The 27,381-nt window shown below is 45.3% G+C and overlaps 1 non-coding gene across 1 annotated transcript; it reads left to right on the top strand.

Moving 5' to 3' along the window:
* Nucleotides 1-243: 243 nt before the first annotated feature.
* On the top strand, nt 244-19,957 carry LOC8051944. Its single transcript, XR_006077945.1, has 5 exons — nt 244-418; nt 4,028-4,153; nt 8,741-8,835; nt 16,557-16,683; nt 19,852-19,957. It is a non-coding gene; the product is annotated as an uncharacterized LOC8051944 (transcript).
* Nucleotides 19,958-27,381: the final 7,424 nt, after the last annotated feature.

Below are 27,381 nucleotides of genomic sequence, written 5' to 3'. Positions count from 1 at the left end.
ACCGAAACCAAAACTAGAAATTGAGTTCCTCTGTAGCTTCCTAGACGGCGTCACTATCATCATCGGCGTTAAAGGGGTTTGAAATTCACCGATTAAATTGATCTACGGTAAGCAAAATATTAGTAGAGGATTTAGACTATACTACTACAGTACTGCAGCTCTGTAGTACTGTAATAACTCTATGTTTAATACTACATATAACTGTCCTTGCGTTTTGAAAACAAACTTTGATTTAATCCAGTATCCAATCCAATTTTTGATTGTGACGGGTTGCGCTGTTTCGTTTCCGTAGGTCTTTTTACGCAGAACTTATTTCCATCCTATATATCTCGTCCGTGAAATGGAATTAGCGACTGTAATGTGCATGGTAATATGTGACGAGGCACCACGCGAGCAGGACTGAACGGACTGCCCCTAGGTAAGCCTTTTTGTCTTCGTGATTGGGTAGTTTCCTTGCCCCGCATTCTCCCAGTCGCCTTCGAGAGATGTCTTGTGAAGGCTTTTCTCGTTGCAGGGCTCGTCACCACGCGCTTTTCGTTCGCCTAGACACACACTCGTCAAAACATCCCACGGGTCGCTTGCAACGCGTTGTTTGCGTCACGTAGACACACAGCACTTAGCATCGCCTCAAGGCGCTCGCGTCACTTTCCGAAGCAGAGGTGCTATGTTGCGCTTTTTGGACTCCCAGGAGACTAGGAAGAGGGAAGTGACGTCAACGACACAGCAAACGCAGATTGGATGTTGACAGAAAAAAACGAAATCAACACCCAATCTGCGTTTGCTGTGTCGTTGACGTCACTTCCCTCTCCCTAGTCTCCTGGGGGGCTATGTTGCGCTTTTTGCACTCCCAGGAGACCAGGGAGAGGGAAGTGACGTCAACGACACAGCAAACGCAGATTGGGTGTTGATTTCGTTTTCTTCTGTCAACATCCAATCTGCATTTGCCTTGTCGTTGACGTCACTTCCCTCTCCCTAGTCTCCTGGGAGTGCAAAAAGCGCAACATAGCCCTCCTGGGAGTCCAAAAAGCGCAACATAGCACCCCAGGAGTTGTCTTCAAGTGTAATATCTAACTCAAACAGATTTGCCAGCAGGTTAATATTCCTTCCCTTCCAAACCCCTTGCCCAAGAAATATGAAAAGAAGTTCGATCCCTGCCGTATAGAGGGAATCTATTCCATTCCTTTCTCTTGCGGAGGAGAATATATCGGGCAAACGGGCCGGTGCCTAAAGACCGCCTGAGAGAGCACTTCCGAGAGGACACAGGACAGAGAATATGCACACCAACGGAGCGCTCTGGCCTGTGTCATTCTTCGGGCTATTTTACCCTAAACACGCTTCGCCAACTAGTACAAATTCAACAGTATTACAATTCCGAGAGGTCGCCGATTCCAGCGAGGATTCAGCGCACCCGATAGCAGTACATCGCCGCACATACTGAGGATGTGCACCTAGGTTAAAAAAAGAATGCTTGCTCGGGCGCCATCCTCAGAGATTTGGGAGGGAAGTAATCGAATCGTTTGCAATAAAAAAAAAACCCCAAAAAACTCCGGTGTCAATGTCTCTTCCCCCTCGCTAGCCCCTCTGGTGCACGACGAACCGCGATGAGCTGATCCAATGCGCCTCTAGTAGGCATTGGCTGATCGCGGTCCGCCGTCTGCTATTCGGGGTTTTGTCAGCCTTGACTTTGCTTTGCTCGTGTAAACCCTACTGGACGGAAGCGAGCGCAACGCTACGGCTGCATCCTGTACAACCAACCACCCAACTTGCATGTGACCGGGTCATGTACACCCCACATGGGGGCACATGCCATTTAAACTTTTTATGGCTGGGCATCAAAACGTTTGCGTGATCCCCTCCTCCCCCTGTGATATCGGTGGTCTCGGCATTGGATGGATGGATGCTAATAACTGTACCCTTTACACCGGCCGGTAGCTTGCACCATGCACCTAGCCTTGAAACCAAAAGTATTATTCCTCCCCTCGCCCTTCTGAGCCAATTTGCTTCCCCTCGTAAACATCACCCGCCTACTTCTCCCCCCGGTGATGGTGTCGCCAATTTTCCTCTGGTCAAACCTAGTCGGCGCTACCCTAACACCGGGCCCACTGGGGAACAAGGTTGAGACTTTGGGCCGGAGCCAGCGGGAGGGTGTCCCAGTTTTCTTCTGTCCCACCTGTTCCTAGCTGTGCTAGTTAATTGCACTTCGTTAAATTTTTTTAGGATAATTTTCACTAATCTTCTAGCTTCCTCTTTGTGACTGTAATACTTCTTCATTTTTCCATCCTCGCCAGCATAATCCGACGCCCCTGTCAGATCCGTTACCCCTTCAGGGAGGGCAGGGCAAACATGGTGCACTTAAAAATCAAGTGTTCCAGTGCCTCCCTCTCACTGTAGCACACGGCACATGATGCGTCTGCCTTTGAAATTTAGTCTTATACGTCTTAGTTCTAACGCTCTTGTTCTGCCCTCAAACAGCAAAGAACTTCCACTTGAATTATCAGAGACCTTTTCCTTTCTTATGTCCTTTTTTTGTGACCTATACATTGTTAAAGCTGATTTTTCTTGCATTCTTTCCTCCAACATTTTCCTTTCGGCCTCTTTCACTCCCTTTTTCACTGAACTAGTTTGCTCAGCCCCATCACTAGTGTGCAGGTATTTATTTGTCAGCTGACGGGTTTGGTTTGTCCATTTCCTGTTAAACTTTCCAAGTATAGACCGTTCCATTAGGGTCATAGCAGAGAGGGTAAAAAGAGAAAAAAATGCCCTCCCCCTCTCGCCCGCATGTCGTCTGCTCCGCCGAGTGGGCAGTACCTAGCATCCGGCTGGCATACAAACCCTGTTTAAAATTGCGTCATTTTGGGAATTTCAAGTGCAGATGCGCAGATTTTGGTATGCCAGTTATCGTGTATTATTATGCTAGATAAAAAGGCTAACAGAGTCCAATTGCGCTGTTATCTGCATGCAAATAAAAAAAAAAAAAAAATATAGGGAAAACTGTGTCAGACTGGCTGTTGTCTCTGGTGAAAAGTGAATCCGGTGGCTCTACCTTTTTTACTATACAAAGTTTGTACTGATGTAGGCCTTTGGCGACCATGAGTGGATGTCTGAAATAATAAATAAAAACGTGCTCTCCTTCCACAATACATGCAGTAGTTGAGGGTAGTACTGCCGACTGACTCAACTGCTATTTAAGTAACGGAAAAAAGATATGTCAGTGGATCATTTACCGAAGTAGAACAACAGAGAGCTCTAGGCTGATTTTGGAGTAGCCATAACTATTCTAAGAACACGAACCACTTCACAACGGCAGCCACAAGCGAGAGTTCGATGTTCCATACAGCCCAAAGATGGAGAATGGCAACCTCCCGTTTTGTCATCTGCTAGCAGAATCGGGCGCGTGCCCTCTCTCTCGTTTTACCCCGCCGAACCCGCTGAATTTCCCGGATGTATGGAGAGGGCGCTGCTAACGAACAAAATGGTGCCGCCCAGAGAGCGCTAAATGGAATGGTCTATATATACCTGAATACTTTTCATGCCCACCGGGTATCATTAATTTTAGTTATCCTTTCTTCCAATTCAAATTTACTGATTGCCCTACTGCTGTCAAAGGACAAGCGTCGGCCCGTGCATTGCATTGTTTTGGGTGAACTCGAACGGCGCGTGCCGACGCTGACGCGGGCGTAAACAGATGAAAAAATGCTCCATGTGAGGGGCTACAGTGATTGCCAGGTCTTTAACCTGCTGCAACACTCTTCTTTTTTTGTTGTGATATGGAGGAGGCTTAATATTATTTTGTGGGGGCTGTTAAATATAAATGAGATGTCTATCCTAATTGAAGCAGTGAATTCCTTACCGGCACTTTATGGTAAATGCTGTTCAAAGTAGTCTCTTTATGCGTAGCTGATGCAACCTGCATTCTTTTTTGCCATTGCTGGTTATGAATTGTGCCTGTTAGGATTGCTTAAGCCTTTTCTATCTTATGTCATTTCTCTCAGATAATTTCTGATCTGTTCTTCACATTCATAATCAGTGCAGCCTGGTAAAGCAGGAGTTGCTCAGTGGTAAACTCCTAGTTCGACTTCCCCGAGACGGCCCCACCTACGTCACCTACTGTGCTGAGGTTCAGGCTTCATTGCAGATATCAAAAGAGTTTATGGTAAGTTGTCCTATATATTAAATAATATAATAACAACTTGTTGCTCGTGGCACCTTTAGCAGCGTTTTGATATAGTATAAATTCAGGAATTGAGAAAAAAAAATTTAGTCGAGAGAAATTAAATCACTAGAAGCAGGCACCAACAGAAGGGCAAATTAGAAAATAGATCACCTCTACAAATGTCAACAAATGTTAACCCACAATTCAACAATGCATAACCATTGTCTTGTGGGTTTATTGTTTACTTATTGGATCTGTATTGACCGATCTCGCTAAGCGGCCCATGCATACATGGCACCACCATAACTGCAGTTTACAGGAGGAAGATGGCAGTATGCGAGACAGCACATGCTCTGCTCGCACAGACCCACATAGGAGTTGTCACGTATGCAGAAAGACAGCAGTTTACATGATGTATTCTGGCAGCGGCAGCATAATTAAACTGACTGTGGAGATTAGTTTGTTTGTCAAGCCTTTAGACATTTTAATGATAGATAATGTGCAAATCATTCTTGTATGATATAGGTGGTACTTGCTGGGCACAAAATGTGAGCAGATAGCTACGGTGTTGTTGCTTAACTTGAACAAGAAGACACTAAGCATGAAAAATTCACAAGCCACACAAGAAAATTTCGTTCACTTTAGTCTTTGAGGCGCTTCACAGTTGCACATCATTAAGCAATTTGAAGGCGATGTACTACATGTAATAATGCTAGCCTAGCTCTTATACTGGGAAACCAGGAAGGTGCCCAAGAAGCGTAGCTAGTGTTTATTTGCTCAAAAAGAGTGGTGTGTTTTGTGTCGGTCTTGCACCTTGGCATTCCATTCACCGTTTTGGTATTAGGCGCTTAATTCTTATGCGTCCTTGGTTGTTTTGTTGGCCCTGGGAGATGTTGCGGGCTTATGTGATCTTATGTTTGGATGGGAACCACATAAAGTTGTTATTTGACACTTTTCTTGTCTCTTTTGTTATTGTTCATTGTTGTTTGAATTGAGCCCCTTGCTCACCTAAGTGCATAGTCATTGGGAGCTTCAGTCGATTGTGTTTTGTGGCACACACCTCAAAGCATGATTGAGGGCCTCGATTTGTGCTATCTGATAGGAAGATTGTCACTTCATAAATGATTAGAGGAAACTTTGTATTTTAATATGTCAATTCATTCTTTGGCATTCTGGATGTCTTTTTTGTGCTTGTTGTTTAGGCTTCTGGGTCATAGTGTTAGATAGGCCTGTAATTATCATAGACTCCATGGATTTGTCATTACTCTCTTCTGGAGTTGCCACGGGTGCTCAACCGACAAACTTGGTTCTGCTTTGATGTGGAGGGCAAATACTATATTGCTATAGATCTAGAAAACTTCATAAATCCCACACTTCCAAATTTTCTCGTGTATCTGATTAGGCAATACATACCTTTTTAGTATGTGTTTTTATCTAGGTTGAAACCAGGCACATAGCCAGGATTTTTTTTTTTTTTTTGGGGGGGGGGGGGGGCTTGCCCTTGACAAAATGCTGTATGAGGGGGAGGGGGGGAGGAGGCCCTAGCAAAATGGAAGATTTCAAGGGGAGGGGGGGGGGGGCTGGGTCCCATGGGCCCCCCCTTGGCTATGTGCCTGGTTGAAACTAAAAAAGGCTTTTAATTATCGACCAGATGCAGGATAAGAACATTTTTTAATGTGAAAGGGTTAACTGTCCCATGGAGCGAGCCAACGTCATCAGCCGCACCAAACGGCACCTAAATTCCCCTGTCCCAAAAAAAGGGAGGTGAAGCCACGATCTGAGGCATCCCAGCTTTAAAGCCGCGCAAAAAGCCGCGCAAAAGCCACGCAAAACGGCAGATAAATTTGCTTTTCCAAAAGGAGCGAAGTGCGGCCGATTTCTGATGGATTATGCTCCCATTGGCTGGTGCGCGTCATCCAGGAACGAGGCTCCCATTGGCTCTCGTGCGGCGTAATTCCGAAAGCTGCCACCAGAGAAGCCCTCTCCATGGTGACACAGTAGTGCATGCAGCGGCCCGGCAAGGTGCGGCGGTGTGAGCCTGGCCCTGGCCACCTGGCCACAGAGCCTGTTCGGGCGAACTTGGAGGAGGTTGTACAGCTCAGCTCAGTGCGGCTCACGAGAGGGCGCGCTTGGCCGTCGGCCACTACCTTGGCAGTACTGAAACATGGCCGCCCACACCACTACGCCGCAGACAAACTAAGGGAGCGGAAGAACGACATTCATGCTTTCGCATTCACAACTCATAAGAAGTGCTTAGGTGTCCTCAGACTTTTTGGGCCACTTAGTGTGGGAAAAAGTGGGGAGGGGGTTTTACGCAGTCTTGGGTAAGTTACTTTTAAAAAGTAATTCGTTACAGTTACAGTTACTTCCAGACAAAAGTAGCGAAGTTACCGTTACAGTTACTGAAACAAAAAAGTAACTCGTTACAGTTACAGTTACTTTTAAAAAGTAACGACGTTACTTTTCAGTTACTTTTCTATAACACACAAAAATTCGGAAAAAACTAGAAAACGCTGTTCTCCAAGTTTCTTTGCATAAAATTAAAAAAAAGTGTGCTTTTTACTTCATATTGTAACTTAGCAGCAGTTGCTTCTCGAAATTAGTGTCTGAAAGTTTCCCTCATTTCATAACGAACACGTCAATGCCCTTGCTGAACTGGCGCTCGTCTAACGCGCTGAATGGGAATGCCGTGTTGTTTCGCCGGAACAGGTTTTTGATTCCCCGGGTAGGCGTTGAGGCAACAAAGTGCCGTTTTCTGCGGTCAAGTTGTTTGTAACCACCTCCACCACAGCAAAACACTTTCTGTACGCCGGTCATGGTAGTTCTTCATTGTTCTTATCAACATTCATATCCTTGGTAGCAGTAGTACATTGCTGGCTCGTTGACGGTTCCGCTCGGTTCATAAGGTCCCGGGACATATTTCAGTTCGTACCCCGCAAGCCAGAAACAAACCCCGCGCAAACAGCAGTAAATATTGCCTCGACTGTTGATACTACACCAAAGTAGTGGCGCTAATCGAAATACGAAACATTCGCAGTGCCCTCGGCGTGTATTGTTGCTTCACGTTTGATTTTTTTTTTAATTGGAGTAAAAAGTGGCAGATGGAAATTAATTTTGAGAAATCTGTAGTTATGTCATTTACTAATAAGAAGGAACCGTCTGTTTTTAGGTATGGTACTAGTAATATAATTCTGCGTGAAGTTCATGAATACAAGTATTTGGGTATTTTTTTCACGCCTAGTCTCAAATGGGATAAGCACATCAGTTCTATTTGTTCTCGTGCTCTGCAAAGGCAAGGATCTGTCAAGAGAACCTTAAAATCTTCAACTAGGGAAGTTAAAGTAACGGCTTATAAGACCTTGATTAGACTTATCTTAGAGTATGGTTGTGCGGTGTGGGATCCGTATCTAAAGGGTAATTTTAAGCAGATTGACGGCAATACAATCAAAGGCAGCTAGATTTATTTGTAATATATATGACCGCAATTTTTCTCCTACATCTACTATGACTGACATAGGACTTACGCCTCTTGATTCTAGACGCGCTGTAGAACGGCTCAAGCTCCTACACAAAATAGTGAATAATAACTGTGCACTTAATCGGGAAATATATGTTGGTTTTGTTACTGAATCACGCACTCGAGGCTTCCATCCGTTAAATCTTGTACTGTACAGATCCCACCTTAACTGTTTTAAATATTATTTTTTTCCTCGAACGAGAGAAAATTGGAATAACATAAATGGATCAGTTCGTTGTCTCGATTTTGATAGGTTGGTATTATACATACAGTAGGTGTCCTGGTATGGTGCCTGAATCTGTAATTGAAGTGTATGTGTTTGTTTTTGTACTCTTTTTTATTATGCATTTTTCACGGTTTTTTTAAGTTTCGTAGGTGTGTACATCTTAAATCGATGGCCTTTTTGAATGTATATGTATGTTTTCTATCCACTCCTGCGACGACCTCATCGAGGTCGCAGTATTTTGAAATAAATAAATAAATAAATAATTCACACGATTAAAAAGCGTTTGCGCAGAAAGAAGAAAAACCGTGAAAGAGATAGTTCTTCAAGATACTAAGATGCAAGTGTTTAGTCACAAGGTACAAGCGCGTGCTAAAGATAACTACTTCTTTTTTTCACCAAATCTACGCGTGGCTATATTCGGGTCGTGACTGCGGAGAAAGAACGTATTCACAAGATTGTGCAAAAAATAACTTTACACTCGAAATGTCGGAACAGACAATTTGGAAAGCGCAAAGAATGGCTAAATTGTACTCGTTCAGTGATATATTATTCATAGAAAACTGGAAAGTAACGACAAAAGTAACGTCGTTACTTTTATCGTTACCAGAGAAAAAGTAATAGAACTACAGTTACAAGTTACATTTTTAAAAAGTAACTCGTTACAGTTACAAGTTACCAAGAAAGTAACAAAGTTACAGTAACGCGTTACTAGTAACGCGTTACTACCCAAGACTGGTTTTACGTGGCAAAGTAATGGAGGGTTTTGGCATGCCCCTGTGGAGGACTGAGAATTCATTTTTTCCACCTGGTGATCTCTTGATTTCCACTGAATTCTTGGTTGCAGGACTACTTCTCCATCAGATTGCAGGCACCTGAACCGGGATTCACTCCCTGCCACCCGGGGTCCCTGGGTTGGTGCTTTGCCTCGAAGCCACTGAGGTAAAATTGCGTCCTTTCCCTAAAAGAAAAACAAAACAAAGCGGCTTTTTATAAGAGATTGATTGAACTTGTGTTTAAGAGAAGACACCATGTGAAGTCTTTGACAGGCAGTGCAATTTATTATAATGTTGTTTTTCTAGAGAGAAATCAACATAATGTACACATACACAAATGTACAACACTGAGCTAACCAACTAGTCTGCTGGTTGGCATAAAAATACCAGTGAATGGAATAACATTTTTGCTGCACTGAAAAGTAACCACACATACAATGCTCTTCTTTGCGACTCAGTCCACCAAACCGGTGACATTGTATACACAAACAAACAATAAAAGTATACAATGCTAATGCTAGAATATATCAGATATTCATATATACATACCCCCCCCCGATAATATGCAATACATAAAACAACGCAGGAAAGCAAAAGGTGAAATTCTATATGCTCGCTTTTTTAAATTTCTATTAATTGAATGTATATTTCGAATCTGACTTAGCTGCTCAGATGAGTTGCTTGTTTCTCGCCATCTTTATAAAGTCTTTACAGCTGTATACCAAATTAAACCGCACACGGAGCTCCGCTTTAACCGTTAAGACGCTTAGCTGATTTCTTTTGTCCGTCCACAAGTTCTTCATCACGCTAAAGGCGCGTTTCACAAATGCATTGCTGCAGGGAATGGAGAAAACATATGTCATTAAGTTCTGTAAAGGGAGGCACTTGGAGTGTATTGCAGGGTGTTCTGTGCAGTGTTTAGTTTATGTGACAACTGTGAACTCTCAAGGAAATGGACACTAAACACTCAAGTTCAAAGGAGTAGCCGGCGCTGCTATAGCAGCAGCCAATGTCTTCTTTTCATTTATTTTGATCAGTTATTAAAGAAAGAAAGAGGCACTTGACCTCTCAAGAATTTGAGCCAGATCGAGCTCGATTTCTTGTCATGTCCAGTCTTGGATAGTAATGCATTATACTTTTTAAGAACTTGTAACTGTAATGTGATACTTTTTAAAAATGTAACTTGTAACCATATCGTGGATGAAGAAAGAATAAAACAATTAAAACAGGGACGACACAACCACATCTTTCACCTTCATTTTTCGTGAAAGATGTGGTTGTGTCGTCCCTGTTTTAATTGTTTTATTCTTTCTTCATCCATGACTTAAACCAACACGCTCTTCTCCCAAGCATTGTAACCATAGTTCTATTACTTTTTCTCAGGTAACAATGAAAGCAATTGACAACGTTACTTTTGTTGTTACTTTCCAGTTTTTAATGAGTAAAATATCATTGAACAAATACAATCTAGCTATTTCTTGCACTTTCCGAATTGTCTGTTCAGACGTTTGGAGTATCAAGTTGGCCTTGTACAAACTTGTAAATACGTTCTTTCTCGCACATCACGACCTGAATATAGCCACGTTTAGATGTGATAAAAAAAAATTTAGTCATTTTTACGTACGTGCTTGTACTTTATGACTGAACACTTACATCTTAGTATCTTGAAACACTATCTATGTTGCCTCTGTTCTTTTGTGCAAACGCTTTTTAATCGGGTGAATCAACCATGGAATAGCAACACACCCGGAGGGCATTGCGAATGTTTTGTATTTTGATTAGCGCCACTAATTTGCACTGCACATGCTTCATATTTTGATTTGTGCCACTACTCCGGTGTGGTATCAACAGTCGAGGCAAAATTTACTGTGTTTGCGCAGGGTTTGCTCGTTGCTCTGGTTGGGCGGGGTCCGTTCAGCAAGGGCAGGGACGTGTTCGCCTTCAAACGAAGGAAACTTTCAGACACTAATTTTGAGAAGCAACTGCTGCTAAGTTACAAATGAAGTAAAAAGGATACTTCTTAATTTTATGCAATAAAACTTGGTGAGGAACGTTTTTCTAGTTTTTCCTCAATTTTTTGTGTTATAAAAAGTAACTGAAGAGTAACATTATTACTTTTTAAAGGGTAACTGCAAAGAAAAAAAAAGTTTTTTTAAACAGCCTAATTGGGACAAGCATGTCACAAAACAAAGCTTCCGCGAAAAACAAATTTTTTCTAGCAATATTTACGCCACAGGACGTAATTTAGTCGGGAGTTACAACTTCTCCACATTTGAAACTCCCACTCTTTCGACACGCAGAGTGGCTGTTATACGTCGCTCCGTGACGTATAGCAGTCACTCTGTGACGTACAACACCAACTTTGTGGCGCGCAATTTAAAACTGACGAAATAGCCGCAAACTAAAACCAGTCTCGCGCAATAAGCATTGCTGTAAAAAGTTTTGTTTTTGGCGGAGAAATTGTTTTTGACATGCTTGTCCCCTTTAGGCTGTTTAAAAATACACTTTTTTTGCAGTTACCCTTTAAAGTAACTATAATGACTTACCCTTTTGTTGCAGTAACTGCAACAGTAACTTCACTACTTTTTTCTTAAAGTAACTATAACTGTAATGGATTACTTCTTAAAAGTAACTTACCCAAGACTGGTCATGTCCTAGAAGTCCAGGGAGAGTATCCTTCAAGACACAAAGCTCTGAGTACAGTTGATTGTCTTCCTCTTCAAAGTTTATGCCAAAAAGCTCTGCTACATTAATCACGACTGATATGCTGGGTGCACCTTTGCGCAGATCCAATTCGGAGAGCCTCTTATGCGGGAAGTTCTCGAAGTCAAACCACTTTTCAAGGTACATGAGGCCCCTGCCATAAACATTCTCGAAGTCCAGCACTGCGATGTCTGTCGGGAAGGATTTCCAGTCCCTGATTAGCCTTAGCACCAAAGAACATATCATCCTTCCGGTTAATCAGCTGCTTCCTGAGCTTAGCCATTACAGTGGAAAGTTCTGTTGGCTCAAGGTGACTCTTTTTGAGTGTGAGGATTGCTGGATGGAACATTGCAAGGAACAACAAGGGGGGGGGGGGGGGGGGGGGGAGGGGGGGGAACACAGTCTGAAAGTCCATCGGCTTGGTTGCCAATAAATCTCCAGATTTCTTTTTCACACTCTTCCTCGCCCTGATGTAGAAAGTAGGACTTGATGGGTGCCCAGTCCTTGATCAGTCTGTGTAAGGCTGTGAAAAAGCTTAAGGGGGAGACACTGGCTGGAGATTTAACTTCTGAACTACTCAAGTTTTTGGAATTATGTTTTCAGGAGAGATTTAACATAAGGTGTAGGTGTATTGTACATACTTTCAGCTCTCTAGCACAATTTTACACCTGCACAACAAGATGTGTCCTTCTTTGTTAAGAAATCTATGATTTGCAAATGATGCTATTAAGCACCATTTTGACTGCTTGAATATAAAGTGGGGGATGTAAGACTTTGGGCTATCTGGTTTTTATAACTCAAATGTAAATATTTTAGGAAGACCTCAAAATATTAGATGTATATCTGTCCTATGTAAATTTTCGAAAACATAGTTTTTTCTCATTGAAGACTTGAACTTAAAACAAAATAAGGTAAATAGCCCCATTCCCCAGTAAATTTCACTTCAGAGACATCTTGATTGTAAAATCAGAATTATTTTACCTTCAAACAAAAGATTCCTTCGTTTGAAATTTGCAGCAAAAAGTGGAACTGAGAAATACGCATTGAATTATTGAACTCCTTTACTTTGTTACTGCCTCACAATGTGTTGAAAATATTTTATATCAACTTAACTATTTGATGTATGGTTATCATATTTGGTGTAAGGGTGTATCATTAGTTTCAAAAACCGAAAAAGTCAAAATTGAAAAATGTTTTTTTTAAAAACAAATTTGGTATTTAGGCCCTTGACCCCCTTAACCAGCGGACAGAAATATGACCCAGCACTTTGCTGTATTCCTGATCACAGAAGTCGAAAAATGTCTTCAATTCCTCTACACATTTCGAGCAAGAAGAAAATTCTTTGAAGACCTTTAGTACAAGGTTCTACGTAAAACTTTAAAGACTTTCCTGCGTGCTTGGCAGCGTTGTGCACAGCATGGTAATTGCAATTCGCCTTCGACAAGTTTGGCTGATCTTTCTGCAACCTCTGGAAAACACAGTTATGTTTCTCATAATTCACATAAATGTTATCCGCTCTATACACAACTGCTCGCTTCAAAGAAAGACCCAGCTTCTCCAAACTTGTTGCCAAGAGTTGGCAGATGCCACTAGAAGACTCGTCTGCCTGCTCACAGAAGTTATGAGGACATTCATTATTTTGGCACCATTTACGTCGTAGAAGCACACGGCGATAGAGAAATGTTTTTAATTTCCCTTGTTGGGGGCATTCGTTTAAAAAGCAAAGGGGAGGTTGCAGCCTGCTGGGCGAATTTTTTCGACTATTCACCCCACTGCATAAGGCGCCAGCACATCGTTCTTCCGAGTTGCATTCTGGAAGAAACGTCCAAATCCGGGAAGGCTTTTGGTTCCAACTTGTTGCTACAGTCTATTGACAGATAACTGTAGTTGTGCTTGATTCCATGGAATATGGTTCCTAGTTCTGCAACAGTCGCCGTATCTTCTGCACTAGAAGTCGCTGGAGCAAAAAACTTTGTGAGCCGGCCGACTGTTTCGAGGCAAGGTTCTTGTGCTTACGTGTCTGCGTTGTTGGGTGATGCTTGACAGCACTGACACCATCAAATTTCGCCAAAACGTGCTCGCGCATAAAGTACACTTTGCGGCTGTGGCGTAGTCGTCCATGGACAGGAGCTAACTCTCGTACTGGGGTTAAGATATCAGTCTTTCTGGAACACACACTGATGTAATTTTAGCTGTTTTGAAGGCGGAGAATTGGCACTCATGGTGCAAGCAAAGGAAGCCTGTGACCACTGATGCTGGCTCTATTCTAATGATCAGTATACTTGAAGGGATCTTGCTTGCAGTTTTTATGGGCACAAGATAGACTGGTTGACAAATAGTGTAGGAGTTGTGGTGATTGACGTAGGGAATGCTTCTGTATAAAACCAATTGCTTTGCTGCGCACGGTACTGCCCTCCAGGACCCAATCTCGAGTAGGTGGTATAGCAGAACACGGATAGCTTTGCACTCAGTTCCGCCTCAAACCTAAGATGTGTTTAACGTCCCTTTAGAAAAAAAGACAGACACATCTTTTGCCACGTAAATAATTTATGGCAGGGATTTAAATATAGTTAGAAAGCAAGCCAGAACATAGCAGCGCGAACCGATGCTCTGAAAGAGTACCGAAAAAGCGACAATACTGGCGTCTTTCTTTGATCGTCTGTGATGGCTCCACTGACAGTGACAGTGTGCCCAAAGAATGAGTCAGCATTCAACGTGCAGCTCCTATTGTACGCAGTCTTCTCTGTCACTTTGAAATGCACACAAGCCACTACAAGCAAGTAGCCACGGCCGCGAGAGCCGCGCATCCCTTCCTAGACATCGTAGGCATGTGGTTGGCTCATGGCACTCAAGCAATTAACTTTGAATGTCCCCTTATTCTCGCGCAAAGCTTTCCGAAGAAGAACGAATAGCAAGAAGAAAAAAAACTATGGAGGTCCAAAGAGAGAGCAAGGTCTGAGAGAAGCACATACGCCGACAGTGTGATTGGACACCCGATAGCACCGTGCGTTTTTGCCAGTATACAAAAGCCGTAAATCCAACGCCTCCCAGAAGGCACATCAATAGCCTCACAGCTATCAGGAAGGCACATAATTATTTTATAGCAGGCACCTGGAAACAGAAGGAAATTCTGAAAAGATGCTTGGAGAGGGTATTGAAGAAACGAGAATGTGTGTATTCTTTTGATCGTGCACAATAGCTCCACTCCAGCTGTGTATGTTAGCAGGAACGATGAGCCGGCACTCAGCGTGCAGCTGCTACCCTGACTATTCTTTGTCATTTTGGGACACAGGCAACCTACAAAGTGGCAACAGCTGCCAGAGACGCTCAGATCTTACTAGACAACGTCACCATGTTTCTCTGGCCTTGGCACTTAAACAGTTAAATGTAGAACTAACAGGGAGGGAAAAAAAAACATAAGGGTTTGAAGTAACAACGGCAATATTACACCATGCTTAGTGGAAGGGGAAAGTGCATACGTTGTCCGTCTCAATGGACAAACGAAGCGCCGTGCGTATCTTTGTCAAGATGCCGCCAGTCATTAAAAAAGGCTCGGGGTACTCCTAAGCACTTCTTACGAGTTATGAATGCGAAAGCATGCAAGTCGCTAGTTTGCTCCCTTGTTTCGTCTGCTGCATACTTTTCGTCGACGGTCAGCGCGCACGCTCTCCTGGGCGCGCTGACCTTGGACGCTTCGTGTTAGCGGTGCGTTGACGGACACGCAGCACCATGGGGTAAGCGGTCGTTGAAACTGACGCGCAGTGGCCGATGGGAGCCTCGTCGACGCGCGCCAGCCCAGGGGAGCCGAAAATCAATCAGCTTTACTCCGCTCTTTTGGGATCGGGGAAACTAGGCGCCGTTTGGCTAGGCTTTTCGCATGGTTTCATAGCTGGGAGCTGGTATTACTTGGAGAAAGGATTTAAGGTGCCGTTTGGCGGGGCTCGCTCCATGAGACAGTTAATGCTTTCGCTTTAAAAACCAACACTTCCCAAAAGGCACAGCTATTGAGTTGACATGTCACCAAGTTGCATGCCGGCATCTTGCTTTTTCTCACTTTTCCTCATTTTCATGCTTTCTACGGCGCTCCCGGTGGTCGTTCTTTTTTGTGTTGTCCCTACCCGTCTTCCTCCCCTCCCTCCGCCCTCCATCTCAGGGTGCGCGCTCGCCCGCATGCTTTCTCTAGTCTTGTGTCCTTGCGGTGTTTGTATAATAGACTTTTTGTAGCGTGAGCTACACTGGCCGAGGTTGAGCAGTTTCGCGTGGTTCCTGAAGAGCCGGGCTGCGCATGTGCGAGGAGCAGTGACGTCACACGGTGCACAGCTGGGCGCCGGAGCCGCCGTCGCCGTGCGCGCTTTGCCGGTCTGCACATTTCAGAGGAGTGACGTCATAGCCGCGGCAGACGCACTGGCGCCGCCACGTGCCCAGCTGTGCGCCTTCGTTGTGCAGTGGCCAAGTCTGACGCTGCACCAGAGCCGCCTGATAGCGCCTCTCATTTTGTGTGCATGCGCAGAGGTAATGTGCGTATGCCATGTGTGTGTCATTGAAGCAGCAGTAAGCATTATAATGAAGCTAATCCTAGACAACCAGGAAAGCTAAGAATAACCAGCTGAACCTAAGCTTACGCTACGTATATGCTGGCATAGCCGAGCTAAGCCACTGCAATTTTTTTTTTCGTCAACAAATATTTGTTGTTGTAGTTGTTGAATTGTTGCTTAAAAAGCACCAAGAAAATAATCACGATACGATGGCCTAACCCCCGGCCAATGGCAGCCGGTCTTGGGTACGAACCAGCAATTGCCCCGCTGTCTCGAAAACCGGCGGGACTGGTCAGAAACCGGGCAGGTCGCAACCCTAGACTGATGTTTTCACCCACTTAGAGGGGGGGGAGTCCTTATTTGTTAGTGTGGCTGTAGTACCAACTAATAATTGAAAGGCTTTGGTTAATTTAATAAAAAATCCTATGACTTAGCGCAGTGATTGTATTTCCAAACATTGTTTACAATGTCTCGTGTTAAGTATAGTTGGTCCAACTTTTGTCTTCTGAAAAGTTATGGCTTGGGTATCCTTGCATAGTAAATTTTGATTTTTAGAGTTGATCTTACTTTTTAGATCTTGTGTGGTTTGTGTCTAAAAGGCTAATATCCGGTCTTAATATTAATCCTTTGTGCAATCTTGGCCCAGCAGCAGCTATCATGGACCACAAGGATCGACCTTGCCGAGACACGCACAGCCTGCAATGTTCTTGCTTCATGGCAGCCGTCAATGGTAGTTTTCTGAGAAAACTTGCCTTGGGACCTCACGTATGTTTACGGTAAGTTGCTGTATATGGTAAGTTTTCCATAACACTTCTAACAATAGTACTATATGGAAAATGAATAGTGGCAAGCCCCATAGATCATTTCTGAAAATCTGTCAAGCAACCGTAAAATAGCAACGTTAATGCCATTACTGCATCCACCACGTAAGTGGTAGTGGTTGGCCGCAATATTACCACTGGTTGTAGCTGGCACTGCAGCTACAACCAGTTACTGCAGAATCATTGGGCTTTTAAAGTTCTTACGCTCAATTTCAAATGTTCCGTGAAGTGTCATCACATGCATGGGAACAGGCTTTTCTTGTACTCATTCAGTTCGCGCACTTGTGCTCATGCAGACCAGGTGTTTTGCACCACTGCACTCCCTGCCAGCGCTGCAGCCGCCTCTGCTCCTCTTGGTGCCTAGAATGCGTTCACAACTCGTGAGAAGTGCTTAGCTGTCCTCGGATTTTTCTGTGCAAAATATCAATTTGAAGAGTGATCCACATAATGGGGCATTTTCTCCTTACCAGAGACCCTACTTTTTAACAATAAAAACTTAATTTAAATAAAAAAGATATTTAGTTAAGTGTCTTCTTAATAAATTTGTCCGGAAATATCCACGGCGAAGGATAAATTCGGCAATTCATTCAAATGATAGACTTCCTAATACGGAAGTTGCTGCAAAAAAGTAAAACTAAAAAACACATAGGTATTTGAAATTCCCACACTGCTATATTTGATTTTACTCTGTACTGGTGGTGGTAGCAACTATACTAAGTTTCACCCTATGTTGGCCCGAAGTGGACGCTTTAAGCCATCTAAGCCAATCCAGCAATTCGAAAATATCGCATGACTAAGTTGGGGCGCGGCGCGCCGTATGATCTCTATAACACGCCTTTAGCCGCTACGCCCCTTCCTAAAATCACGTGACTCTCACACCGGCATTGGATTGGCTTTGTTGGCACGTAGCATTTTCTGCGGTCCACCGTAAAGTGAAACTGAGTATACATAGGTGGTGCGTTCTGCTTACACCCGATCCCCTGCATGGCTTTGCTGAGAGCTTCCAACTAGGGGTGTGCGAATACCGAATAGTAGTTCTCAAATCAAATACCGAATTGAATTAAGAAAAAAAAAAAAAGCCGAATATTGAATAGAATATTGAATACTGATTTTAGTTGTAGGAATTTTTTTAAAGTGTGCTGTGAATGAGATGATTATTTGTGCAGAGTATGCACCTGTTGCAGAATATGCATCTCTTACGGAACAAAAGATTTAATGTATAAGAATACTGGTTAAAAAGAAAAAAAAGAAAAAAGAAAAAGCAGCTGCTGATGGCTGTTGGGCACTAAAGATCCAATTTAATGGCGCAAACATAATCTATCTACCCTAAACGTCACAAAAAACCCAAAGTTACAGCCACACGTGCCTTTTTTTCTCGTTAAAAGCACAACCTAACACCGCAACATGTTATTTTTTTTATATTTTCATATCAGAAAAGGGGCATTTTGCAATATTTGGTCTCAATTTTAAGAAAGAAAAAGGGCACCTGGGATTTTATTTTATATAAATAAACAGAGAGCTTTTAAATCTGAGTAAACAAGCTTAAGCTATTTAATGTGAAGTAAGAAAAAGCTTGTGATTAGGTGGCGCAAGTCACCGCCCAAGTGCCGCTATGCATCCATCCCTCCGTCCGTTTATCCTTTTTTAGAAAGCCTAGATTTAGAAGAGGGAGCAAGCGAAACTGCAACCACGGAGACGGCTCCTGCACAGATTGGTCATAAATGCGCACGTGTTGTGTTGTCGCATGGAAAGAAGGCGAGAAACGGAAGAGCTACGGCGCCTGTCCGATCAACGCTTTCGTCTTTTTGTCACCTTCTCGCATTTCGTAATTCAGACGAGGCTATCGAACGGTTGGAGACCCTCCCAAATCTAGGCACACTATTTTTCCGTTATGTTTCGTTCCGAGTCAGAATTTGCAGCTTGCAGTTCCAAAAGAATGACGACGACAACTCAACTGGTTTCATCGGCGCAATTGACGTGTTTTTCTTTTTGTGACCTTACAGTCGCCGGTTTCTGTGAGTATGGCAAGTGTGTTCTACAATACATCGGCGCTTTTTACTCGTGAAAAGAATTAGGCATGGCACGGAATTCCGGCCTCCTAACAATTCCTCTCTGGAAGCGGCGGAAACGGGATGTTTCTTTTATGATTCAAGGTTAGATTGTGCCACGGTCGTAAGTAAATCTGAATGCTATAAAGTTTCTGGCGTTCGTTACTTTTATTTTTTATAACCTGTGCGTCCGATTTTCTTGGAATGGTAGGACCAAAAGGTGTTTCTTGCATGGTCTCTCTAACATCATGGCGCAAACATCGGGAGAAAAAACGTCTCTTTTGTCAGCTCCGCCTCGACCGCACGTCTTTGGCCAAATATATAGAATATTCGTGTGACCGAATACTAGGAATTTGAATTGTGAATCGAATTATTTGGGAACTTACTATTCGATTTGAATTAATATATTCAAGTATTCGCACACCCCTACTTCAAACACTTTCTTCAAGTGTATTTTGTTGTCGGCATGTGGACATTGATTGTGAAATGAGGGAGGAATTGATTATGTTCACAGTATACAAACTAGCATCAGCAATTGTGGGCTGGGCTTTCATTGTCAACAAAGCAGACAAGCCCACATGACTTTCTATAAACGAATGTTGGTTTTATTTCAGTTTCTGTTCAATCAGAACGGGCTTTCCAATTCTTGTCCACGTGCATAGCCTCTTCCGCATGAAAGCTGATCTTTTATAGTATTCTTGCCCAAATAGTGTTTTCTTTCGAACAAATTGATATTTAATGTACACCAAAATGTGAAGAAATGCTCTTTCTATCGAGAGAGTGGTCATCATCCTAGTGCATACTGATGCAGAGCTACAGCAGTTAGAAACTAGGAAACGTCAAACTTTCACATTTGCCAAACGTACGATTTTGCATCATCGGCTCACCAAAAATGTTTTGTTTTTCCGTAAATATTACTAATATTGCAATTAAAATTTGCAGGAGTGTGCACTATTGATTGGGGAAGCACAGTACATAAAAATAAAAAGTCATTTTTTTCTAAAAGAAATTGCAAAAGGTAGTGTCCCCCCCTTAATCCTGCCAGTAAACTTTCTTTGGTGGGCTACGTTTACAGATGAGGCTTCCAGGTGTGCAGGCTTGAGGCACTGGATGGCAACCACATCATCTTTTCTGTTGACAAGAATGACAAATATGTCCACCCTTCAGCTTATTACTCGGAATGACCCTTGATATTGTGGGCCTAGAGCTTACCTGCGATGGTCTGGGCGGTCGAAAACGTACATAGCAGTTTTGAAGTTCTCTGTTAGGTACGAACTCATTGAACCCTCCCGAGTTGGTGTGGGACGAAGGTTCTCAAAGGCCTTCCACGGAGCCTCAACATAGTCTTCAGGTCTTGGTGATGTTGTGTCGGCCTAAAGAAAGTCTTATGGTAGCGGGCTGTTTATACTCCTAGCGTTGAAGTGCGCATCGTGCTCTGGTGCAAAATCACGTTTGTCGGCCAGTACACTGCACCACATCGCGCTGAGCAGCACCCGACCAACCATGTTTACAGGCAGGCGTAGTTCAGTGTGGCCCAGCGCGCTTTGATGAACTGACCCACTTTGTGTGTGCACGTCTCCATGGTAACCGCATTGTCTCGTGCAGTGTACTTTCCCTTCCTGATCGGTACCAGTCGTGCGATCGGTCGGTGTGGTCCTTCCGTTTCATGGCGTAAACATTCAAAGTAGAGATCCGGGGCAGTGGTTAGCTTTTTGATAACAAGCAAATGGTAAGAATAACGAGTGCAAACTGGTGTTTATTTTCTTGCAAATGCCGCACAATACGTAAGCGGAAAAACGAAAGACCACCATATCGCATCCTTCGAACCTAGCCACTCGGAAGGTTCGCTGGAGTCATGCCAGGCGACCGCGGTGAATCCGCAAGGCTGCTTCTATGGAAGCGATGCACTCGCTATTCAGCAGCCATTTCTTTCTGACAGATGGCAAATTTACTATCGTCGTAGCTGTCCTTTCATGTTGACTGAAGAAAATGAAGAAAGCGGACAATGCCACAATGACATAATATGAGCGTTCGAAATTGCAGTGCACTTAATGGAGTCTAAACAAACAATCCAGGCTTCAGTCTCATTTTCATCGCATACCGCGACTATTGTTTACAGGCTGAGATACCTAAAAAAAAGTATTGGCCGGCTAAAAAGTTTAGATATACAAATATTTTCCAAAAGCCGGCGAAGTGATATTTTAAAGAGTTTCGCTCCGGATCAACTTAACAAAACAAATAACAAAAACACACAGATGTTTCGCCACCTATATGGGCGGCATCATCACTATACACTGGCCATGGTGAAAAGCCTTTCTAGCCCTCCAAAATATCTCCGTACACATCCTGTAAGGACCCGCTGTGGACATTGCACGCCATGGAGTCATGGCAAATATACCACGACTCCACGAACTTCCACGACCCCCATCTCTGCTCACATGCCAAGGTCACCACACTGTTGAAATCAAAAGAATGCCCCGTCGTCCAGCAGTGATTAACAAGCTCGGATTTCATCCGTGTGGTGTGCGTCGAGTTGGCGACACCTTTTTTGTGCTCTTTGAGACAAGTGCTTCGTCATCTCTTCATTTCCCCGATGTAAGTGGCGTTGCAATCGCCACAGCTAACTTTGTATATGACTCCACTTTGGGAATGCGGAGGAGTGCGGTCTTTCGGCTTAGTGAACGCATTAAACAAAGTGCGAAATGGCATTTAAACACTGTTCAAATGCCCAACGATTATCAAGCTCTCCTGATCGAGTCTAATGCACCCCGGACGTACAGACTGGCAACCACAGATTTGTCTCCTACCCTCTTGTTGGTTTTACTACTCCGCATGCCCTTCCGTGTGTCCTCTGTAAGAGCCTTAAAGGTGCACTGAAAACGTTTCTAAGATCGTCTGTTCCTGGCAATAACTCATTGTACGAGATCTTAGCATCACAGAAATCGAAAAACAGGGGAATGTACGCCGGGGCGCGCGCGACGTCTTCTTTCCTGCACAACACTTGATCCGGCTCCTCACGTGATCGGATCTCGGTGAATAGCGGCGCGGCGGCAAGTGGAAAACAGACGCGCAACTCTGGCTTCCGCAAGGGAGTTTCTACAGGAACTCTAGATAGCTGGAAAAGTTGCCGCCATCTGCGAACGACGGTGGAAACCTTACTGGTTGTGTGCTTGCCGCCGTCGCTTATAGATGGCGGTAGCTGTCCAGGTAGGTTTGTGTCGACATATCAGACACAATCTTGGGGAACCTAGCCCTTAACAGCTTCGCTGTAAAAACGTTCAGCCTTTCCACTCTCGTGAAGAAGGAAGACCCAGCGGAGCTGTACTCAATACACCCCCGCAACGCGCATGCGCTCGATTCCCGCTTCTTCTCGTCTGACACGCCGCCGATCGTCGATACATCTCCAACAAACCCGAGTCGGTCGCACACGGCGCACGTGACGCCAAACAGGTTCTTCACGAACTCCCTCTGGAACCTCGTCGTCGCACCCGGGAACTGTTGAGCCGGCGTGGAGTGTGCAGTCGTCGCCGGGCCTCATGCTTGCGCTTCGTCTCCGTGGCACGATCGTCGTCCGTGGCATTGGCCCGCCGGTGCCCTTTACATCGCCGGTTCTGTTCTCGGCGACGGTTTTCCAGGTGAACAATGTGCTCTTTGTCAAGGGAATCTGAAGTGCTGGATGCAGCGTAAGTCAAAGCGACAGCGGCTTTGCGGCGGTTGCGGACCCATTCACGCTGCTGCATAAGTTGCCGCTCCTTCCGCAGCCTGTCTCCTTTCCCCGAAAGGGCGCGTGGCCAATCCATCGTAAGTCCAAACTGAAACTGATAAGAGCATAGGAGCAAAGGAAACAGTGCACAAAACAGACGAGGACGAAGAAACAAACGTAACAAGCGCTGCACTCGTTACGTGTGCTTCTTCGTCGTCGTCTGTTTTTCGTTGTTTCCTACGATGATTTCCCACCAACGTGCTCAACTATCCATTCTTCCATGATGGCTGTAGAGTTCCTGCGGGAGCCAGAGTTGCGCGTTCACCCCCGGAGCGCCGGCATTGCTGCACGGCATGCGGAGTCTGTTCCTCACGTGACTGAATTCAACGACTAGCGGCGCCGCGCATTCGAAGCGCGCGGCGTGCTCAAAAGCAGGGAAACGTACACTGGGGCGCGTGCGACGTCCTCTTTCCTGCACGACACTTGATCCGGCTCCTCACGTGATCTGATCTCGGCGAATAGCGGCGCGGCGGCACGTGGAAAACAGATTCGCAACTCTGGCTCCCTTAGGGAGCCTATGCAGGACTCTAGATAGCTGAAAAAATTGCCGCCATCTACGAGCGACGGCGGAAACCATACTGGTTTTGTGCTTGCCGCCGTCGCTTATAGATGGCAGTAGCTGTCCAGGTAGGTTTGTGTCAACGTACCGGACACGATCCTGGTGAACCTATCGCACTGTAAAAAAGAAACAGCACCACTGTAAAAAAATTATTCTCAAGCAATGTCTATTTCCCTACTAAAAACGTGATTGAAGTTAGTGCCACGCCATTTTCTGAGCAGGAAAATCTGGAGCACAGAATCCAGTGGAGGCGCTGGCGGCGTGACGATGGGCGCGCGGACTGGCTGGCGCGCGCCCATCATCTTGCTGCCAGCGCCTCCATTGGATTTTGTGCTCCAGATTTTTCCGCTAAGAAAGGGGAGTGGCACTGACTTCTATCACATTTTTAGTAGGGAAATAGACATCGTACGAGAATAATTTTACAGCGGAGCTGTTAAGGGCTAGGTTCTCCAGGATCGTGTCCGGTATCAAACGCCTCTCGACACAAACCTACCTGGACAGCTACCGCCATCTATAATCGACGGCGGCAAGCACACAACCAGTCTGGTTGCCGCCGTCGCTCGTAGATGGCGGCAACCTTTCCAGCTATCATAGAAGAATGGATAGTTGGGCGCGTTGGTGGGAATTCATCGTAGGAAACAGAGCGAAAAACAGTCTACGACAAAGAAGAAGCACACGTAACGAGCGCAGTGCTCATCACATGTGTTTCTTCGTCCTCGTCTGTTTTGCGTGCTGTTTCCTAGGCTCTTATCAGTTTCGGTTTGGACTCAGAATGGATCGGCCGCATACCCTTTTGGGGAAAGAAGACTGGCTACGGAAGGAGCGGCGACGTACGACCGACTCTGGTTCGCTGGAGACGTATCCACGATCGGTGGCATGTCGGACAAGAAAAAGGGGGACGGGCGCGTGCGCGTTGTGGCAGTGTATCGAGTACGGCTCCGCTGGTCTTCCTTCTTCACAAGAGTGGAAAGACTGAACGTCTTTCAATTTCTGTGATGCTAAGATCTCGTACAATGAGTTATTGCCAGGAACAATCTCAGAAATGTCTTCAGTGCCCTTAAAGGTAGCTGCGGTTTTCCAGGGGGCCGATAACCTTCGCTAATTCCTGTGATCGCAGGTGATCATTTGACGACAGTTCATCACATCGAGACAAAAAGTATAAGGACATCTACCGCACTTCTATGAGTTCTGGATGCGAAAGCATGCCGCATGCGACATATTGCTTTCCCCTCACATTGTCGAAGGGCCTTGCTCTCTTGCAGCCTGAGACGCTTTGAATCGTGATTCGCTTGCGCCTCGCGAGGACCGAGTGCGCACTCTCGTGAAGTGGCAGGCACTGCACTGAGCTCTGCCATGCTACGTCTCCAGAGTCTGCGCGTGCGGGTTCTGCAGGCTTTGCAGCCGCTTTCTCTTAGCAGCGGTCGGGCCGTAGCGCTGCCTTGGAGAGGGCTTCTTTGGTGGCGTTCCTCCGAAATACGCCGCGCGAGAGCCAATGGGAGCCCTGTTCGTTCAAACTATGACTCGCGCCAGCCAATGGGAAGCCTGCCCATCAGATTTCCGCTACAGACGACAGGCTTCGCTTCATTGGGACAGGGGAAGGTGTCATCTGGCCTGGCTTCAAAAGCTGATGACGTCCGTTTGCTCCATGGGACAGTTAATGCTTTCGCGTTAAAAGGTTAGCGCTACGGCTTGCTTCTGCTCTGTCATATGATAAGAGTGGAAGCTTAAACAATTACCATTGTCGCAAGGCTTGCAGTACACTGTTGTGTCCATGACTCCATTTCTGCCCCAGCAGACCAGCACATCGAGAAAAGCAAGAACACTGTCTAAGCCAAACCTAAGCCGAAAGACTGCACCAAAGCGGGGTTGTGTACAAAGTAAGTTGTAGCGATTACAATGCCACTTACATCGGGGAGCACCTGTCTCAAAGAACTAGACCGACGGACCCAGTGAAACATATCTGAGCTATTTCAAAGAGTTTTACTCTGGCTTAACATAACAAAGTAAATAACAAAAACACATAGACATTTCTCGACCTGTACGGGTTGCGTGTTAGTATATGCTGGCCACGGCAAAGAGGAATCAACCAGTCTACTCCTCCAGAATATCTCTGTCAGGGTGTCCAGCGACCGGGAAAACCTGGAAAACCAGTAATTGTCAGGTAAATTTTAGTTACCGGGAAAAATTGGGGAATTGTCAGGGATATTGTCAAAAAGCTAGCCTAGTCAGGGAAAGTGAGCCGGAAACGCAATCGAGTGGTAGAGCAAAGACTTGTTGACTTGGGTGCAGAAAAATAGGCAATAAATTCTGCTTAGTGCGGAGCGCAGCTAGGCTCTGCTCACCCGATGTAGAGTGTGCTACCCGATGCAAAGAGAGCAGCCGACAAACCCAGTCCAAGCTTTGGATTGGATTGGATTGAGGGCGCAACACTAGGGTAAATCACGTTAGAGCTATAGATTTAGTAACAAATGGGAAAGCCGCAGACCCCAATCCAAAAGCCAAAAGTATCCGAAAGTGTCCATTTCGCGGCCGTGCTGCCACTCGGTTATTAACTAGGCGTGTGTGGTTGAGCATCGTCTTTTCATCGTGTTTTTGGAAGTGGCCTCTTCACTGACGATGTCAGCGGCAAGAAAGGGCCGGCTCATTTAATCCAGACTGGACAAACAGTGCTCAATGATCATTACCTTGTGTTTTAATGATCTTATATACTTAACCACCTCTACAGTGGTCAGGAAATTTTATCTCAATTTGTCAGGAAAAACCTGGAAAAGTCTGGGAATTTCAAAATAATAATTTGCTAGACACCCTGCTCTGTACACGTCCAGTAAGGGCCCATGATTGACATTGACCCACGATTGACATTGACAAAATTCGACCAACTCGACACACGCCACACGGGCGAAATCCGAGCTTGTTGATCCCTGCTGGACGGTGTGGGAACCATGGGGTTCCCTCTATCTCTATCTAGGCCTAGCTTCAAGCAGGCCGTGGGAGTCGTCGTCACCAATGGCGTCAGCCTCCCGGATACAAGGAACCACGAGACCGAATTCCCCGAAGGGGCCGGCTCTCCCTTGCCCATTTTGGGTGAACGCGCCTTCGGCACACCCTTGAGAGTTATAATGGACGCGACTGCTAGCAGCCTCCCCGGGCGCGTCCATTCTCCGAGGCTACATATATAAGCTGGCCCCGAAGGAGTGCCAGGGGGGGATGAAGTGGCCGAGTGGGCTAACGCGTCCCAGCTCGGAGCGTGGAGCGAAAGCTTGCGCTGGGAACCTCCTGGGTTCGATCCCCGCCGCCCCCGCCCGTTTCGATCTGGATGAGTTTCGTACCGGCACACGTTCGTGTGATCACTACTGCGTGATGCACGTTAAAAATCCCAGGTTAGCGGTTGTACCGCACTGGCCAAATTTCTCATCTACAGCTAAGAGACCGATTACCCGTTGAGGCGCATCTCCATCAAGGCTGTATAAACATAAAGAGCAAGCCAATTTTTTTTTAGTGCCAGGGGCTTTCGTCGGCGGAGGCCCTGGCTCTACGGAGCTCGGTTTTTCTTTGTGGGCCTCCGACTTCCAGTGAATCTGTCTAATGCGGCAGCGCGGGAAACCGACCGGGTGATACTGGCAATTGAGCCAGTGCCCAGACTTTTCTTGTCTAAGAGCGAAGCGTGTTGGCATTTCAGTCAATAAACACGTCTTTATCCGTACCCAAGGAACCTTCTTTGTGTTTCTAGGTGGTACCACCCCACAAAGGGGAATTCCCACAACGGCGAGGCATTCTTTTGATTTCAACAATGCGGGGACCTTGTCACGTGAGCAGAGATGGCGGACGCGGAAGTTCGTGGAGTTGTGGTATATCCGCCATGACTCAATGGCGCGCAGTGTCGAACGCGGGCCCTTGTCGGACGTGTATGGAGAGATATTCTGGAGGGGTAAACTGGTTGATTCCTCTTTGCCGTGGCCAGCTGAAGACGCAACCCGCATGGGTGGTGAAATGTCTGTGTGTTGTTATTTGTTTTGTTATGCTAATCCAGATAAAAACTCTGAAGTAGTACAGATATGTTTCACTGGGTCCGCCGCTCCCATACAATCCACACTCGGCATTCGTTGTTTTGATCATGAATGGCTGCTGGTGCATACAAATAGTGCGTGATCATATATAACGCACTCATGAGGTCATCCTTAACTCTAACTCTACCTTTGGCATGTCGTCAGGCTGTAAGCTTTTGCCAACACGCCCCTCCCCCAGCAAGCGTGTCCAGCTGGCTAGACCTACGAAACTTCTTG

The sequence above is a fragment of the Ixodes scapularis genome, unplaced genomic scaffold (genome assembly GCF_016920785.2).
Source record: "Ixodes scapularis isolate PalLabHiFi unplaced genomic scaffold, ASM1692078v2 PGA_scaffold0__279_contigs__length_252992795, whole genome shotgun sequence".
NCBI lineage: Eukaryota > Metazoa > Arthropoda > Arachnida > Ixodida > Ixodidae > Ixodes > Ixodes scapularis.
This window is presented reverse-complemented; position numbering and strand designations above follow the sequence as displayed.